Raw genomic sequence first — 19115 nt, forward strand, 5'->3', positions numbered from 1 at the left:
AGACACACAACAGAAAACCATGTGAAAATGGAGGCAGGGACTAGAATGATACTGACACAGCCAAGGAACTCCAAGAATTGCCAGCAACCGTCAGAAGCTGGAAAAGGCAAGGACTGATTCTTCCCTACAGGTTTCTGAGGGAGTGTGGGCCTGCCAACACCTTGACTTTGAACTTCTAGCCTCCAGGACTGTGCAAGAATAGGTTTTTGTCCTCTCAACCACCTTTTTTGTGGTACTGTGAATGGCAGTGCTAGAAAACTAATAGCAATAGTTTAGTCAGGGCCGTGGGAAAGATCTTTAAGTAGTATGGTCAAATGATCTGATTTTCACTTTATAAAGGTATTTCACTGCCAGGTGATCACAAGACAAGGTAGCAGGCTATTGTGAAGTCCAGGTGACAGGGGGCAGAGTCTCTGTCTTGGTGGTGGCCGTGGGACAGATGTTCCATAGAGCTGGCAGATAGGTCCAAGTGTACTTGCTCTTGGCCGCCACATTGTGGGTGGTCAAGCTTGAAGTCAAGTGGCATGAAAGAGGCTGTTGGAGTCATTTGCAAGATGGGGGACAGCAGTCATTTGGGGAGATAGGGGGACAGCGGTCATGGTGGGAGTAGAGAGAAAGGGAAGGTGGTGGGGATGGGCTGGGAGGGATGAGCAGAAGGCAGGCAATTCCTGGGTTTCTGTGTAGAGGGAGGTGCCATTGACTGAGATGGGAAAGACTGGGGTAAAACCAGGTTGAGGGAAGAAGATAAAGTGTTCTGCCCTGGAATTGTCAATTTTCAGATGTCTGCAAAAGTCTGAGTGGAGATGTTGTCATTTCTATCCCACTCACCTCTCCATTTTCAAATGCACTAATTTTTTTCAAGGTTGGGGAACATCTTTCTCTTATTCTCAAGCCCTAGGATGATAAACACTTGATGATATTCACAGTGACATAATGTGAGATGTAGAATGTTTGGGTTTGGGAGAGATGGAGCCTCTCCATTTAGAAGTTCCCTCTGGAGTAAGTTGGCCAGTCACTCAGTGAAATGGCTCATCTATAGAAGGTAGTGTTGATCACAGGCCCTGGGTGCAGGTGGTCCTGCATCCTCCTGGTGATGGGAGAATGGGAGAGCATCTTCCTTCCATCCCTGCCAGGGCCGGGCCCCATGGCTTCTACTGTCCTTGACACCTACTCATGCTGATTGCTTCTTCGTCCCAGATGTATCAGGGTCTTTTTCCACCAGCATCCTAATGCCTTAGTGGGTTTCCAAAAAGGGTTTACTAGCTTATTCCTTTCCTGACTGTGCCTTTTTAATGTAACATGTAGTTAATTGAATTGCATTGAATTTAACTTCTTAGTTTCTTATAGTTCTCTGTCTCAAAGAACTTTGGAAAAATTTACCTGAGGCTTATTTGGGGGATATTTATATGGTGCCACTTGCTATACCCCAACATCTGTTTCCCAAGACATCAGCCCAGCCACAGCATAAGCCCTCGCCTGGGGATGCTCCCCTACTCCAGCAGGGTGAGCCTTCAGAGGATGTGAATAAACTCTGTTGCCTTCTATTTTAAAAGTCTTAACTTCAGTTGATAGACTGGGCATGAAATATCTGTTTGCCATTTTGTGCTTGTATACCACTGTGTCAGTGGGCAGTCCAACACCTGGCAACTCTCCTTGTCAAGCCAGGATTTCGGTGGAGGATCTAATCAACAGGAATGCTCCCAATGCCTACAAATATGTCTCAAGCCTCTTGTCATGATCAATATTTTTCTACGTAGAGGCAAGAAGGAAAATTTATAGGTTTTAATAAATTGACTTTCTCCAGAAATTTATTACATGAAATTAAGTTGAACAAAACATGCTACATTTTACAAGTAGTTTAATGTCTTTGTGGAATCTTCCTTTAAAGAATAGGAGCATTTTAGGGCTAAAGCATTCTGCAGGTTGCCAGGCACCAGTTCACATTTTGGTGTGACATAACACAGAAGTTTGACAGGGCAATTGTCCTCCTGAAGCGATCATTTTCCATGTAGAGCAAAATGTTGGGAAATGTCAGATGGTTGGGGGCTTCTTATTTTCTGACTTAGGTGGGTTGATCCAGACTCATTTAGGGAGACTTGAGCTGGATCAGCTAACATGTAGAGTAAGCAAAGCATTCAGATGTGTTTATCCCGTTGGCAATTACATAATCAAAATCAATGAATCAAAACAAACAAATAAAGATAATGTGTTTGGTGTTTGTGGGAACCTATTGCACATTTTTAATCCATTGTGATGACCATGTAATTAGTTATGAAGGTCCCTGACTTATAGATACCTGGGTGGGGTGGAGGGAGCATGAATACACCAACAAAAAAATTCTTATTTTTACATGGCCTGATCTTTCCTAAAGAGTTCATTTGCACAAATAATGTCCCCAGTGTGCAAAACATAACAGTTTTCAAAAACAGCGAACCTAACAAAAATGAAATGATTGGTGGGAAAAGATAGAAAATCCAAATCAATTCAACAGTATAAAGAGGTGAGAAAAACTAGGTGGTTGTCAGCTTGAGGAATAATGACATGGAAGGAAAATGTGAGACTGTAGCCCTGTCTCCCCAACTGGGGTCAGACTATGAATCTTTTTGAATGTGACATGAGCCCTGGAAATATGAAAATGAAATTTGATAAATTGGTACCTTGTGTTTTTTCTGCTTTTGAACAGCACAGACTTTTTGCTTATGACAGAAATCAGTATATGAGAGGAAATCAATCTGTCAATATGTTCTTGTTTTTCTCCACCAAAATAAGCTCAGCTTATTTTGAAAAGCCAACAGGAGCACGAGCTGTCTCTTATAATTAAGTCCCCAGGAAGCTTAGCCTTTGGAAGGCACACTTTCTTCAGGGACAATCAGAGGTACTTAGCTTGTCTGACCTCGCAGTGGTGGAGAAAGAAAGACTGCGTTGATGAGATGCACTTCTTTGGGTGTCTTGGAAGCTGCACTGCTTCCTACTGTGGAGGGTGGGTCAGGCAGGGGAATCTGCAGGAGCTCACATGGTTGAGAGAAATGTAAACTTCTGTACAATAAGAGGTCTCAGGGATGCAGGCCAACAGGGGTCAGGGCATATTCTTAAACTCTCTTTCAAGGAGCTCTGTGATTGACACCTGGCTTAGCTAGACAAGTATACTATTCCACAATTACCAAGTCCCCCTAGAGTTTGGGGAGCAGAGACCAAGACAGGGTACTCTAATTCTCATGAAGTAGTTTATTAAGAAAAAATATGCAGCCTTAATCGGTCTTCTGTCAACAATTGCCTCTCCCTCTGAGCCTCATTTCACCTTGGCCTTCTCATCTTGGAGGGAGGAAAAGAATTTATATCATGCTATAGGGTAGTCTTGCCAGATCTAGTAGATTCAATTGTTCAAAGCTCTTGGATTTGTGTACAGAAGTGAACAAGAAAAGCAAAGCCTTAAAACCCTGAGCATTTGAAATACACAGTAAATGAGTGACAATATTTATCTTTCAGAAAAGATCTTTAAATAAAGACTCAGAGGAAAAACAAAAGAAAAATAATCATTTGGTATATTTCCCCAACATATTGGCTTTTTAATTGTCAGTGTATGCATTTTAGCTTCCGCCAAGAAATCTGCATCCTGCTTATTACTAAGGATTGAGCATCACCAGGAACGTCTGTTACTATGGCAAATGCTTTTATCAAAAGAGGAATGTAAATGAGAGTAACTTTGATAAAATGTATGGCTAAAACACGAACACAGGAAAAATTCATCTTTCTTGGTCTTTAGCATTTTAAAGGAGATTATGACAATTAAATCAGAACTACAAATATTTAGTAATTACTTATTAAGTAAACAACCCTATTTTAAGAGCTGTGGAAGATACAAAGGCAGAAAGATCTGTTCCCTGTTCTCAAGGACCTTCCAATATGATTGGAAAATGCAGACATAATCACATGAGGAAAACAATGGGCAGGTGATGACTTTAATGTAAAACATTCATGATTAACTGAAAACTAAATTAGACAATAGCTGCTTTTGGAGTTTAAATGAGAGATACAATAGGTAATGTTTGATCAAGAAAGGCCTCATTGGGGAAGTGGTGGGATCATTGATTTTTAAATGGTGGATAGTGTTGGGATAGGTCAGGGACAGAGTAAGGATTATGGAAAAGTTAAAATGTACATTTGAGGGTTTAGAGGATTGACTAAAATAGGGCTTCTGTGAAGAAAAAAGGTGGAATCCAGGATTAAAAAGATAAGTCTACATTCTGGGGCCAGGAGTGGGGCGGGGTGGTGGGGAGCAGAGAAGTCCCTATAGAAATGCTAAAGGATTTGGATACTAACCTATAGGAAAAGAATAGATGCAGTGTTGTTATTGTTGTTGTTGTTGCTGTTGTTGGTTTTCCACTTCTTTCTAAATGATGACAACTGTCTAACGATGATAGTTGGGTCAGCCTTGCCCAGCATGGTCTCAGGCAGTGGGAATGGAGATAATCCTTATTTGGTAGTTCATTTGTTCACCATCCAATCTTGCTCTACTTCTTGTTTTGACATTGGTAAACACATCCCTGAAGTGTATTGTATTTTGTGTTTCCAGAATACCTCTCATATAGCCCAGCCTACACAGCGTTCAGGCTTTCTGCCAAGTTCCAATCTGTCCATAAATCAGCTTTCGGTGTATGCTATGGTATCTTCCTAAAGCTTACTGCCCACCCGGTTGAACCTGCTGGTTTCCAAGGATACAGATGCAGCCAGTCCCTGCTCCTGCCATGCTGTATGGATTGTTCTGGGCTTTTCTGTGAATGGCATGCACACTCCACACACACTTAACCTACCTTCAGACAGTCTTCTGATTGCCACTCAACTCTCCAGACTCACATTTCCAAGTGTCTGTTGATGGAAAAGTCAGTTCTTGATCACACTTTTGTATCTAGATGCTTAGATCTAAGGAAAATTCTGTCTCTATCTGTAATCTTGGCTCAGCTTTTTCCCACACAATCCATCTCACAGCTAACTAGTCAAGGGCAAGGGATATGATACATAGCAATGCATTAAGAGTATTTAATATGCTATTGTGTAAAATATATTAGAAGAATGAAAATGATAGCAAGGAAACTAGTTAAGAGGGTGTAAATGTACCATGAAGCCATGAGGTAAAAAGACCTGGGCTATGGTGGTGATACTACAATTGATAAAAGTGATGGTTTCTTCATATCTGTATCTATGTATATCATCTATATCTCTATCTATACCTATATCTATATCATCTATCAATCTGTATCTATTATATCTATATCTCTTTGTACCTATTTATATCTCTATCTGTCTATCTATCTATCTATCTATCTATCTATCTATCTATCTATATGGAGAGAGGAAGAGAGAGAAATTGGATTGAGTCTGGATAAGGGTTGGTGACTTCTTGGCTCTAAAGAACAAAAAGGAGGGATTTGAAGCTTCTGGTGTGGGATGGATATAGGGAGAATGAGGGTGCCATCAATAGAAGTAAGAAGCAGTAGGGATATTTAATTGGGAACAGATAGGTTGAATTTAATTTCATAATAAAGTAAAAGTAGAAATTTTTCTTAATGTCTTAGAGAGAGATATGTTGCTACTGGGTGATTTTGCTAGTGAGGAAAATATAAGAAGAAACAAGTCAGAGATAAAAGAATTAGCATGAGGACATGTTAATATTTATGAACAAGTTAAAGGTAGGAAGAGAAGAAAAGTTAATAAAAACATAGGGAAATAAAAGTCAAAGAGGTTAAATTGAACCAAGGTAATTTAGGATCAAAGAACTTAATAAATAGCTCAAAAGATGAATATTTCAGTCATATCAAATGCTATTGAGAGGTCACTGTGAATGCAGGATAAACACAATTTGGGAGTGAGAAATTCACTGATGTTTATTGGCACAACTTCTCTTTAGTAGGTGGAGACAGAAGCCAGACTAAGCTAGCCAGGAAGTCCATAACTAAAAATAATTCTAGTAGTTTGCACCCAAGTTATGGGCATGAATAAGTAGGCATCATTGAGAAATCTGTCAGAGAAAGAATGAGGACTTCTGCTTTGTGTGTGTCGGCAAAGAGAAACAAGTCCCTGTGGTGATAAAGACTGGAGAGACACAAGATAAAAAGAGCTAATCAACAAAACAATCAAGCAAGCAAAATAGAACCACAGACATGGAAATAAAGAACAAACTGACAGTGACCAGGGGGTGAGGGGAGGGGGCTAATGGGGGAAAGAAGGGGAAGGGTATAAAGGACCCATGGACAAGGACAAGGGGAGGGGGAGGATTGAATGTGGGGGAGGTAGGCAGGGCAGGGGAGAGCAATGGGGAAAAATGGGGACAACTGTAATTGATTAATAAAAAAAGAAAGGGAGAAGATGATGGAGTGCAGTTCTCATGTCTTTTACCCATTTTATAAACAAATTGAAAGTCAAATCATTTATCTAGAAGGGATACAGAGGACTGGAAACTTGAAGAAAAAATATGGTGGGGATAGTTGTTACAGATTATGTGTTGAGAGAAAAACAGAAAGCACAAAACATGAAGGAAATCATAGTGGTGCAAGAGTAAGGGCCAATTAATGGCACATACATTTTTAGTAGGTTCAAGCAGCTTTGTATGAACAAGGCTGTGGATCCCAACAGTTGGATTTAAAGTAAAAAATGAAGGTGACCCAAAAGTAGAGCCTGTCCCAGTAGACATGGCTGAAGTTCAGAGGGTAAAGGAAGTCCATGTTAGTAACAGTTGAATTAGCTGACCACTCAGTTCAATGTAGACAATGTTTGAAGTTCAAAATTATCAACAGGGGATTAGACAGTGATAGGAGGTTGCCAGGAAGGCACAGCAGTATGGATCTGCTGGGGGAAGAAGGCAAGGAGCAAGAAATAAGTAGAAGAGGAGTTAGTTCAGAGGGAGGATTCACTGTTTTTTGGCTGGTGTGGAGTATTCAGAAATGATTGGGGAGTATTCATGATTCCTGTGGAATTATGAAGCAAAGAAACAGGTAGATTGAGGCACTCAATAATCCCATTGAATCCCATTTTAAATATGGACCTTCTAGAGAGGATTTCTCTACCTTGGCATTGTGACACTCTGGGCTGGATAATTCTCTGCTGTTGTGTGCATTGTAGGATGCTTAACAACATCCCTGGTCTCTACCCACTAGGTGTAGTAGTGTCCTCAGTCATGACAACACAAATGCCTTCAGACACTGCCCTTTGTGGGGGATGCAGAGTGTGCAAAATCACCTCAGAGTTGAGAATTCCTGGGATGGACAATAACAGATTTCCAGGAACAAGAATAAGAGGAACCCAGCAAAGAAATTATCAAAGTAAGAGAAAGGAATGAACAAATATAAGTAATTTGCTGAATGGGTAAAAAATGTGGTATGCGCATACAATTGAATATCATTCAGCTTTAAAAAAAGGAGGAAATCCTGATACATCGTATAACATGGATGAACCTTGAACACATGCTAAATGAAATAAACCAGACACAAAAAACAAAATACTGTGTAATTCCATTTATATGAGGTACCTAGAGTAGTCAAATTCATAGAGACGAAGTAGAATGGTGGTTACCATGGGCTTTGGTAAGGGGAGAACGGTACACTATTGTTTAATGACAACTGAGTTTCAGTTTAGGATGATGAAAAATTTTGGAGGTGGATGGTGGTGATGGTTGCACAATGTTAATGTACTTAGTGCTACAGAACTGTACACTTAAAATGGTTAAAGGAGAAAATGTCATGTTAGGTATATTTTACCACAATACAAATTTATTTTTATGTGTTGGTCAGGCATGATGCTACACTTCTGTTCTCTGATTTAATGATTACAGAAGAGCAATTAACAACCATAGTGATTTGAACAGAGTGAAACAGAGTGGTCACATATTGGCCTGAGCAATGAGTGGAAAGTTGGCTTCTGTGTTAGTCAGCCTGGGATGCCTGACAAAATACCACAGACTGGATGGCTTAAACAACAGAAGTTGATGTTCTCGGAGTTTTGGAGGCAGAAAGCTGCCAGCATAGTTGGTTTCCAATGAGGGACTCTCCCTGGCTTACAGATGGCCACCTTTTTTGCTGGTCCTCACATGGCCTTTTCGTTGTGCACATACATTCCTGGTGTCTCTCTCTCTTCTTAGAAGGATAGCAATCCTATCAGATTAAGGTCTCACAATCACAACTTCATTTATCGTGATTACCTCCTTAAACCCTATCTCCAAATATAGTCCCATAGATTGTTAAGGCTTCAATATATGAGTTTTTGGAAACACAATTCAGTCCATATTAGCTTTCTTTTCTTCCCATTTAGATTGGGCAAGGGGCTGAGGCAAACTTGAGAGGGAACTGATAGTAGTTGCTTTGGTAAGCTCCCGAATGAGGTACAGGTTTTCCTGTAGGTAAGGAGAAGACAGAAAGTGGTAATGTAGAGGGTGGACACAGCCAAAAAAAAAAAAAAGCAGCAATCATTCAAGGGAACAGAAACAGCAGACTTGGATAGACATGATAATGAGAAATAAATGGCACTGGTAAAATGCATGCTTGGTTTATAACCTCAGGATAACTGACAATCAAGGCATTTGTCTACAGAGCATAGAACTGCTTAAAAACCATGGATTTTTACAATACTCTAAATATATACTTCCTTCAATGGGTGAAAAATAACCACTGTTTTCCAACACTATTAAATATTAACAACTCGGAGATGGCCTTCTCTTTAAAAGTACTTGTGGAGATTTCTGCATTAAGGGTGAGACTTGAGTTAATCTCTGACCAGTGAGACTGAGAGCATTTAAAATAACAATCTTTACTGGACTGATGATTTTTCCTATTTATTCTGAGGGTCTAATCTTTCTATGCTTATATTCTCATGCAGCTGTGTTGAAATAAGTGGCATTTAGCTGTTCAACAAGATGAAATGCTAAATATGGTTTATGCCAGATCTAATTGCCTCTACAAATGACATCAAGACTCTGTCCCTTGGCATAAAATTGTACTGCAGCTTGGCTGATCCTATCATTTTGGCCATTTCTCTAACTGATGCAGATCACTGCAAGATTGGTTTGACTAGTATTGATTGTAAAAGAGAGCTCAAGTGAACAGTTGCGTTGGACCAAATTCTAGTTCAGATGTTCAATTGAGATACAACCATAATCTAAATGCACATTTAAAAATAGAAATTAAAGTGCTGACCAGTGTGGCTCAATTTGTTGGGCATCATTTTGCAAAGTGAAAGGTCACCCGTTTGGTTCCCAGTCAGGGCACATGCTTGGGTTTTGGGTTTAGTCCCCAATCTTGGTGCATATGGGAGGCAGATGATCAATGTTTGTCTCTCACACAGGTGTTTGTCTCTCACATAGGTGTTTCTCTCCCTCTCCTCCCCTCTTTCTAAAAATAAATAAACAAAATATTTAAAATAAAGAAATTAAAGGGAGAGGAAATGTAAAGGTGGATCAATAAATGCTTGTTCCATGAATGAATGAAGGAAGGAGTGAGAGTTCCCAGTCATATTTGTATTGGGAAATTGACTGGAGAAGATAGGGGTGAATTTCGGCAGACCAGGCAGGAAGTAGCTACAGTGCCTCAGACAGTGCATAATGATGGTTGGGTCCAGCATGGGACAGTGATGCTGACTAAAGAAACAGCTCAGACTTGCATCTCATTGCCATGTGCTGTTGAGTTTGGAACCATGAATATCCAGTGGTAAGAGTACACCCGGTCATGTGATGCACGCAGACAATGTTCAGTATTTTCAGAATGGGTTCAGAGAAGGTGGAAATTGTGACTTATTCCCTCTCTCATTTTCTACATAGATTTGGTGATGGGAAACTGAGGCAAGGACTTTAGGCTATTGTGAAGAGAGTGACTGAAGTTAATAACAAAAGACTATAAGCTAGAAAAATGGGAAGTAAAGAGGGAGAGAGATAATTGTGAAGGCAGAAGTATAGGAGTGACTGGACTGGAAGGATCAATGAGGTTGAAGTAAGTTGTACTCAAATGTCTAATTTTAGTGATACCAAAATTTCAGGTGGTAAAATGTAGAAATGGAAATCATTAGAGGTGAGTAAAGAAACTGAGTGGTCAAAATACTCATGGTTTGTCTACACGGACACTGAATCCTATTGATTGCTGCAAAATTTGCTGGTGAGGAAGACTCTGATCCAGTTAGCAAAACCCGAAGTAAAACCCTTCAGGAGGTTAAGATAATGACAGGAAGCAAGCCTCCTGGTGTGGGAATGTTACCATGGCAACTACATTCAAAGCTGTACTCCAGAAGCTTTGGATATACTCAAAACAAGACATTGTCCTTTGTTCATGGAGCTTCCATTCTTGTGGGGAAACATGGACAATACTCATTACACAAATAAAGGACAATGAGAGACAACCATTTGGTTGAACAATATGAAATAGCTGATAGTTCTTAGAACTATCACTCCATACATCTGCTTATATCTCCTTGGCTAGAACTTGGTCATATGACCACACTTGCAAAATGTAATCTTACTAATCAGCAGCCATTAGCCCAGATAAAAGTAGGAATTCTGTTTCTATTAAAGACATAAAATGAAAAAATGAAAAATGAGAAGTTCTAGGAATCTTACTTAAAAGATAACTTGTGTATGCCTTTTGTTATTTCTTCATAGTTCTTCCTTCATCCTGCTGTCTGGAATGCACTTATGATTTCTGGAGTTCTAGCAACTCTTTTGGAACATGAGGATAAAAAAAATACACAAAGGATACACCCTAGAGATGATAGAGTGGTTAGCTAGAAGTAGTGTGAGTCCCTAAGATCTTTGGTGGCAATGCTACCATGTCAGCCCTGGACAGATAGATGATTTCTATTTTATTAAGCCAGTGTTTACAGTGAAACCTACTCCTAACTGATACATAATGAATTTGAATTATTTCCCTATATGCTTGCTTTCTCATTAGACTGTGAGTTCCTTGAGGGAAGGAATTATATTTCTATTTCATTTTGTTTAAAAATTATTGTATTATTTTATTTTAAAAATTTATTTTTAATTATAGATGGCATACAATATTAGTTTCAGATGTACAACATAGTAATTCAATGTTTATATACCCTACAAACTGATCACCACAATAAGTCCAATAACGATCTGTCATCATGGAAAGTCATTACAATATTATTGACTATATTCCCTATGCTGTACATTATATCCCCATGAATTATTTTATAACTGGGAGTTTGCATTTTTTACTCTTTCCCCTTTTGAACCCACCCCCTACCCCATCCCCTCTGGCAACCATTAGAAATAAACTCATAGATTGAGAGAGTTTGTATTTTTAAATATCTGTGCCCTCAAGCATTCAGTAGCAAGCACTGGGCATGGCATATACTCAGTAATCTTTGTAGAGTAAAATATTTTCCTTTGACCATAGTGATTTGATAATTAATAGGTTATATGAATTCAATATATTATTTATAACAGTTATATATATCAAAGTTAAAGACAAACAGACTTTTAAAAATACCAATAAATGAATAGAAAAATTGATAAAATTATAAACATTCACAAGACAATGTCAATAAATATCAAAACATGACAATACATATTTGATTTTGGTGAGAAAAATTCACCTAAGTCTCTTTACTCTGAGAGTCAAAGGATTGAGGCCAATGAATAGTAAACAAAGGAAATGGTCAATAGATGCTTTTAGAGAAAGATGGAGGAAACCAAAAATAGTTGGGAGTAAAATAACTGACTTTAATGGGGCTTAAACCTAACCAAATCTGCAAATCTAGCCTCAAAGGGAATCCATGATGTCTGAGTTTAGGCCAGCAACCATCCTTTCCAAACTGAAAAGGTTAGAAACTCTAAATCTTCCCTCTGTAAATTATGGTTTTGTGTTTAACAGCAAGGAAAAATATGATCTCTCCACATAGAAGACTATGAAATTATTATAAATCAGAAATCTAGCACACAGCTTCTCAATACCATATGTGATTGGATATTGTAGGCTGTACCCAATTCAATTCAGTCTAGCAGTTATGGGCTTCATAATGAGAATATAGCAACCCTATTTTCACTTGATGTGAAAAGTTTAGCAGTACAACTAAAACTATCAAAATAATCAATTTATAAATCTAAACAAACCATTAGAGGGAAGGAGACCTAGTAGATATTAGGGTCAATGTCTAAATCAATAATATTGTATAACTCTAGTGACAAGTCAGATATACAGTAGAGGATCAGTTTTGCTGCTGCAAATGAAATCACTAGCAATCAAATTTAATTTAGTTTCACAAAAGACATGTGGTAGGCATAATAGATCTAATTCCCTTTCTCTGATCAAGGAAGAAGCAGGTCAATTATTGTTTCACTCCCTGGAAAACACCTTGCTAAAGAGAACATGTTTTCACTGTGCTAAGAGATAGATGTGCAAAGGTGACAGTGGCAGTGTAGCATTACCAAAATGGAAATGAATAAAAAGAAGAGAACCCAAGATTTTAATTTAGTCCATTCTTCTTCCTAGCTGACTGAACTTGGGTAAGCCATTTGGTTTCTCCTGGGTTCAGCATCTTTTGTAAAATCAGAAAATAGTGGTTTCATAGGAGGGAGAGTTCAACGAGCTGTGGAATGTTTTGGGAGGTGATACAAACTCACCTGGCCAATTTGGAATCATGAAGAGATACATCACAAGCAAGTTTGGGAGGTAAAAATAGGCATCTTCTTTTAGAGAATAAAAAGGGAACTAAACTGCCTTAGTTACAGTTTCAGCCAGTGCATCAGACCCATCCTGGGCACCACTGAGAATTCCTTGCCTTTTTTCTTACTCCATCAGCAACTTTCTCTGCACAGTCTTCAGGCAGCAAACTTACAGTTCCTAATTTGGGGACCACACCACATCTATCAGTTTCCTAAGTCTGCTGTAACAAATTACTACAAATTGGGTAGCTTAAAATACCAGAAATTTATTGTCTCACACTTTTGGAGGCTGGAGGTCCAAAATTAAGGTCTCAGCAGGACCATGTCTCTCTGAAGGCATTATTGATGGATGGGATCCTTTGCTGCCTCATCCTAACTTCTGGTGTCACCTGGAGATCCTTGGCAGTCCATGTTTATAAAGGCACCAGTCCAGTGTCTGCTTCTACCTTCATGTCATCTTCCCTGTGTGTCTCTCTGTGCCCTTTCCTCTTCTAATTAGGATACCTGGACTTAGGGCCCACCCTACTCCAATATCACCTCATCTTAATTTACCTAATTGCATCGGCAAAGACCCTATCTCCAAATGAGGTCAAAGTCTGAGGTTGTAGATGACACGAATTTCAGGAGGATACTATTTAAACTACAACACCAGGTATTTCTGATACCACCAGGAGTTTTCCTGAAATGACATGGGATGCCCCCGGAAACCCAGGTAGTCAGTCACCTGTGTATAAATCACAAGTGGCCTGTGAGATGTTAAACATTTGGAGTTGCTGATTTCTGCTTGTTCCTTTGGTGCTAGTAGAGCCAACAGACTGCAAAAACTACCAGTATGAAGCAGTGGGTAGAACCAATGCCCTTCCTTCTTTCTGGAATTCAGACTCTCAGGTTCTGGTTTCCTTGGTTGTTCTTGAATGCCTTTACATTGATTTTAATTGTTTTGTTTTGTCTTCGGTGCTTTATTCGGCTTTTATAGTTTTTCTTGGAGGGGTTGGCCTTATATAAGCTCCTTGTCATAGCTGACAGCAGAAGTCTGCTGTCTTCCTTATCTTTGCAATCTGTCCTGCCTTACTTTTAGCAGGAGATAAAAACATAGTCCACTAAATTTACGTATACTCCACTCTTCTCAACTACCATAATCTTAGGACTACTTCTAGTCTACTAAATTTGATAAAGTAGCCCTGGTAACTTAAAAAGTTCTTTCATATACACCTTTCTCACAACTAACTCTGTGAAGTCATTAATGTAGATACTATATCTCAATTTTAATATCAATAAATTATGATGCAGAGAGATAAATGATTATCTCAGGGCCTACAGCTAATAAATGAAAGAACAAATTTACACATCCATGTTTCTTAACTCCAAACTGTGCTGTGGGGAGGAATTATTAAATGACATTATCAGGTGGCAAAATAAATACTACACATAATAGAAAGCTTTTGATGCCAGTATGTTTCCATTTTATTTAGGAAGAATATAATGAAATAAAAAATATTAGTCCATTTGGTTAATTTTCAGAGGTTGGAACTTCTATTGGGAATAATGATTTACTCCTTTCCATAATTAAATTGACTTTTGAGCACTTTCCTCATTTATAGTCTAGGTAACCCCATGTTTTCTGGGCTAATGGTTCCATCTTGGACCTACATTTCACATGATATTTGTGAATGTAACTCATGGTAAATTGCAAGTTATTTATGTAACCTTGCCGCCTATGTTAATCAATTTACAAAATTGTGATACTTTAGCCCATTATTACAAAAGAAGAAAGAGAAAGAGAGGGAGGGAGGAAAGGAAATAAACTGAATATTCAATTTTACTAGGCTATGAGAAAACTGATATGTTAAATGTACTAAACACTGTTTATATGTATAATCTTACTATGTGAAAGTATTTATATGAACTAACACTATATCAAAGTTGTATAGAGTTGTATACTCTCTATACAACTGGATTTTAAAAATAGGAAAATGGCTCTTTAATATTTAATGACAATTTTACTGTTGTGATCCAAAAAGAATAGTGATATTCAAAACTGTATAGATGGCCCTCACAGTTTATGAATATTGTGCATAAGTATCATCTCAATCAATCTTCCACATGCAAAGAACACTGAAAAGGAGAACTGTGAAGAGGAAATGGAAGTTCCAGCAGCGAGCAATTTGGATGAATTGATGATTATTTTGGCCATCCTCCAGTGATTGGTATGAACTATCTTTCTTTGCAGCATTTCTCAAAATGAGACACTCAATCTGTGATTTGCCAGATGATTGTAGGTGCTTTTGGGTTACTGATTATGTTTTTATTTATACAGCTGCCTTCTACCGATGGCAGGCAATAATGCCATATGACAATATGGCAATGAATAAGGAGACTCAGTTTAAATCAACATTAAGTAAAAAATGAAAACATCTCAATTATTCAGTCTCAGACTCTTAGAGAGACCCTAGTATCCAATCATTCTCCAGGGTACAGGTTAGGAGGTCCAAACATACAGAGTAAATAGAATTACTAAAGTACATAATCAGATAACTTGAGAGAAGAAAAACCAAATCATCGTCCATTTTGGTTGTGATATTCTTCTGCAGAGTGGACTGAGCTCTTATGTACTTATATCTTAATTATTCACCTACTGTATAAACAACATCATCATCTTTCCTCTCTAAGTTCTTCTTTAGGTCCATGCCTTTGTTGGTCAAATTTTCTTACCAGTAGACTGTCATTTGTCTGTTACTACCTTTCCCCCAGGCTCCCTATAACCCAAATGAAAAATTGATCGTATTTTGATTTTTGAAAATGTATCTGGTTAATTTTGCAGAAGGTGTACCTGAATAAACCAGGACTCATACACATGGCACCTCGTTGCCTGACCTAACAATTAGTGTTGAGGGAAACGGGTTTTTATTTACAAGATTCCAACCTTGAGGACGCTGGGAGCACTCCTGCTCAGGGCTCTGTTATCCCATGTGAATCAGCACTTCTCTTTCTCCCCGCAAAAGGCTATAAGCCCAAACCAAGCCCGATAGTTCCCCATATCCTTATCTGTTCTTCAGATGGCTGCTCAAATAGTTCTCCATCTTCTCTGGAAGGTACACTTGTGTGTTTCAAATTTGCCATCCTCTTACAGCAGCTCTCTTCTTCAGGATCTAGAGTACGTTGTCCTCAGTCTCCATGTAATAGTCCAAGAAAACATGTGCCATGTTGCACTGGATCATGGTGAAGTCCAGGAAGGCACATGTCCCAAAATCGTGGCCTCTCCGTATGTCCCTCAGGGAAGCATAAGTCTATAGTCTCTGGTCACAGTTCAGCATTCCAGGCATCTCCCACTAATCCGTGCATGGTTAGGCAGGTTCCTAAGCAGCTTCATCAGCTTTGCCAGATCGTGTACAGCTCCATCAGCTCTCTCCTTACACATTTTTCTCCTGCATGGATGCTGCTTTACTATAGACCGCATGTCTGCTTCTTTACTATACCAGGCCACATGGCCAAATCCTCAGAGGAGCAGACGTATCTCCATCCTCACTACAGGCAGCATGGCAGAATCTCTCCCGGCTCATGGCTCCTTCCTCCTGGCTACCTTCTCCTCTCTCTTCATGGAGACCATCATGGCTGCCTCCTGCTATAGCCCACATGTCTCCTACCTTACTACAGATCTCATGGCAGACCAAATCCCCTTCTCTTTCTGACTGCCCTTATTTTAAATGCTGACCTGGAACTTCCTATGTGACCTCACATCTGACCCCTCCTACGATAGGCTACTTTTGCCAGTTTCCCCATATCTTTACCTTCATTCAGATGCCATCTTTAGTCAGGGTAAGAGTGACTCAGTGATGCAGGGGCCTTCATCTTCCCCGGCTTTGTCACAAGTCAGGATATATTCTGAAACTCATATACACCCTTTTCCTGGGAAAGTAGCACAGCTATTATCTTGTATTTTTTTAATTTAAAGTAGCTTAAATGCTCCATCATTGCCTTCCCCCATCCTCCAACCATAGGCTGTGGGGACTTTGGGAATGCTGTGTTCTGTACGCTGTTACAAATGTACACATAATTTTTTGGTGTGTTTCTCTTTTAAATTTTATTTTTGCTGTTGTCTTGCTGAGGTGGAGAGCCAAATAATATGTTAGCATTCTTTTGTATTTTTTTTCTTAAGAGTGCTGTTTTCTCACTAATACCTAATAAGCCGGGATTACCACCTGTTTTATTGATTTTGAATATTGAATTATGGAATATGCTAGTAACTGAAACATAAAATAAATGAAAAAACCTCAAAACATGAAAACAATAAAAAGCTTTGTGTTTTTGATAAACAAACTGGTCTTGGCTAATCATGCAAATAGTAAAGAAGAAAAATTATAAGTTATTATTTAATTCAATACCAAATTGTGTGGTGATATTTCAGGGCTGTAGAGATTGAGAAAAAAGTAAAGATCTCTGTGTTTTATTAGATACTAATGTCTTAGAGAGGGACTGGAATGAAACTGGTATTTAAATGAAAGCATTTGATTTGATAGATAGTGTAAAGGATGGAAATAAGAATATAGGTGAAAGACTTTGAGCAAAACATGGCATTGAGAAAGATCATGATGTCTGGGTGTGACAATATTTATTTTCAAGGGTTTTTTTTTGAAAATTGTTAGAGGAAACCTTTTAGAAAAGAGATATAATCAGGTGAGGTCTCTGAAGGCCAGAGTGGGGTTTACTTGCCTGGTTAACAATAAAGAGTGAAACTCTATTATTATATCAATATTTTCTGATAAGCAATACCTAATTTTATTGAAGAGAATTTGGAAAACACATGAAAACATGATGAAGAAAACTGAAGTCACTTGTAATTTTACCACCAGAAGAAAGCACTATAATCATTTTAGTGTTTATTTGTCCTGGCCTTTCTTTTGAGGGGACTGTATATAGGTACATATTTTCTTGTATAAAAATGGAATTCTTCTCTATAGACTGCTAACATCCTTATTTTTTAAATTGATATTATCCTATAGTTATTTTCAAATCATTATTCTTTGAAACATGTTGGATGATACTAATATGTTCCCTAATACTAAATTATTCTTGTATTCTTGGGCTAAATTTTGCTTGATGATGATGTATTATTCATGAAATATGCTGCTGGATTAAATTTGCTAATTAAAAAAATTCTCTATTCATAAAGAAAATTGGCTGGTGGTTCCTCCTTATTTGTGAGTACAGTAAAAAAAATCAGGCTTATATAAGTGTTGCTGAATTAATTGGGAAGGTTTTCATATTTTGCCGTGCTCTGGAAAAATTTAAATACCAGTTAGACAAACACTGCCATGGTTCCAGCAACGTGTTTGGCAGAATTAACATAGAAGTCCTATTACAATTACCTGGACATGCTAAATCAAAACACAAGTAGAACAAAAATTAAAGAGATAGCCAAGTACCCAAGAGAGAAAGAAAACTCTGAAGTTTCCAGAACTAATGGCAGTGTTACACTGAAAAGCTGTAGCAGGAAGTAACCCTGGTGCCACAGAGTTAATTAACATAGAGAGGGGCAGTTTCAGACAAGAGGTGAGCCTTGGTCTTAATGTCAATACTGGGATTTGAGATTAGAGGAAGTGTCCCTACACTCAGGAACTGAAATTGTTTGTCTTGCTTAGTGCTGGGCCTGGCAGTACCAATAGCCTTGTGAAAAAGGCAACATATGAATAATATCCCTTGGGTTTCAGGCTCAATTTATATATCCAAAGGAATGATCGAATAACTTGTTATATCAACAGTAATAGTCTCAGGAGAAGGACAATGGAGTATCTTCAATATTCTGGCCAAAAAAAAATGCTGCCTACTTATATTTCTGATCTAGCAAAATATCTTAAGATAATAAAGGCAAATTTATTTTTAGAAAACAAGTGCCAAAAGATTTTGACTTCAGAGGACATTCTAATTAAGGGAAATTCTAAAAGATATACTTTAAGCAGAAAGAAAGGGATTCCAGATGGGACAGCTGAGATAAAAGATAAAGAGCAGAAAGTGGTAAAATTGTAGTTTAATCTAAATGAATATTCAGTGAAACAATAATTATGTTTTTTTAAATGATTAAACACATAGAAATTAATTGCATAGTCAAAAATTACATTCCCATTATGATGAAGAGTAATAAGCTTTAACTATTTTGAAGTCTGTATATAATCTAAGATGGTAAATGTTTTGGTTAAGTTTAGATTTAAATAAACGAATATTGCATAATATAATTTCTATAATGTCACCAAAAAATGGAGTGCATGACTTCAAATGAGCAGAGAGAAAAAAAGAGTGAGAAAATTATCAATTTTTAAAAAGAGAATGAAGAAATGTATAAACTTGGAAAGTAGAAAACATAAAATTAAATAACAAATATAAGTCAAAATCAATTTCATTAGCTACAAAGAGATTAAGTGCCCCAGTTAAGCCATGATTTCAGACAGAATGAAAAAAT

Source organism: Desmodus rotundus, chromosome 13 (genome assembly GCF_022682495.2).
Source record: "Desmodus rotundus isolate HL8 chromosome 13, HLdesRot8A.1, whole genome shotgun sequence".
Taxonomy (NCBI): domain Eukaryota; kingdom Metazoa; phylum Chordata; class Mammalia; order Chiroptera; family Phyllostomidae; genus Desmodus; species Desmodus rotundus.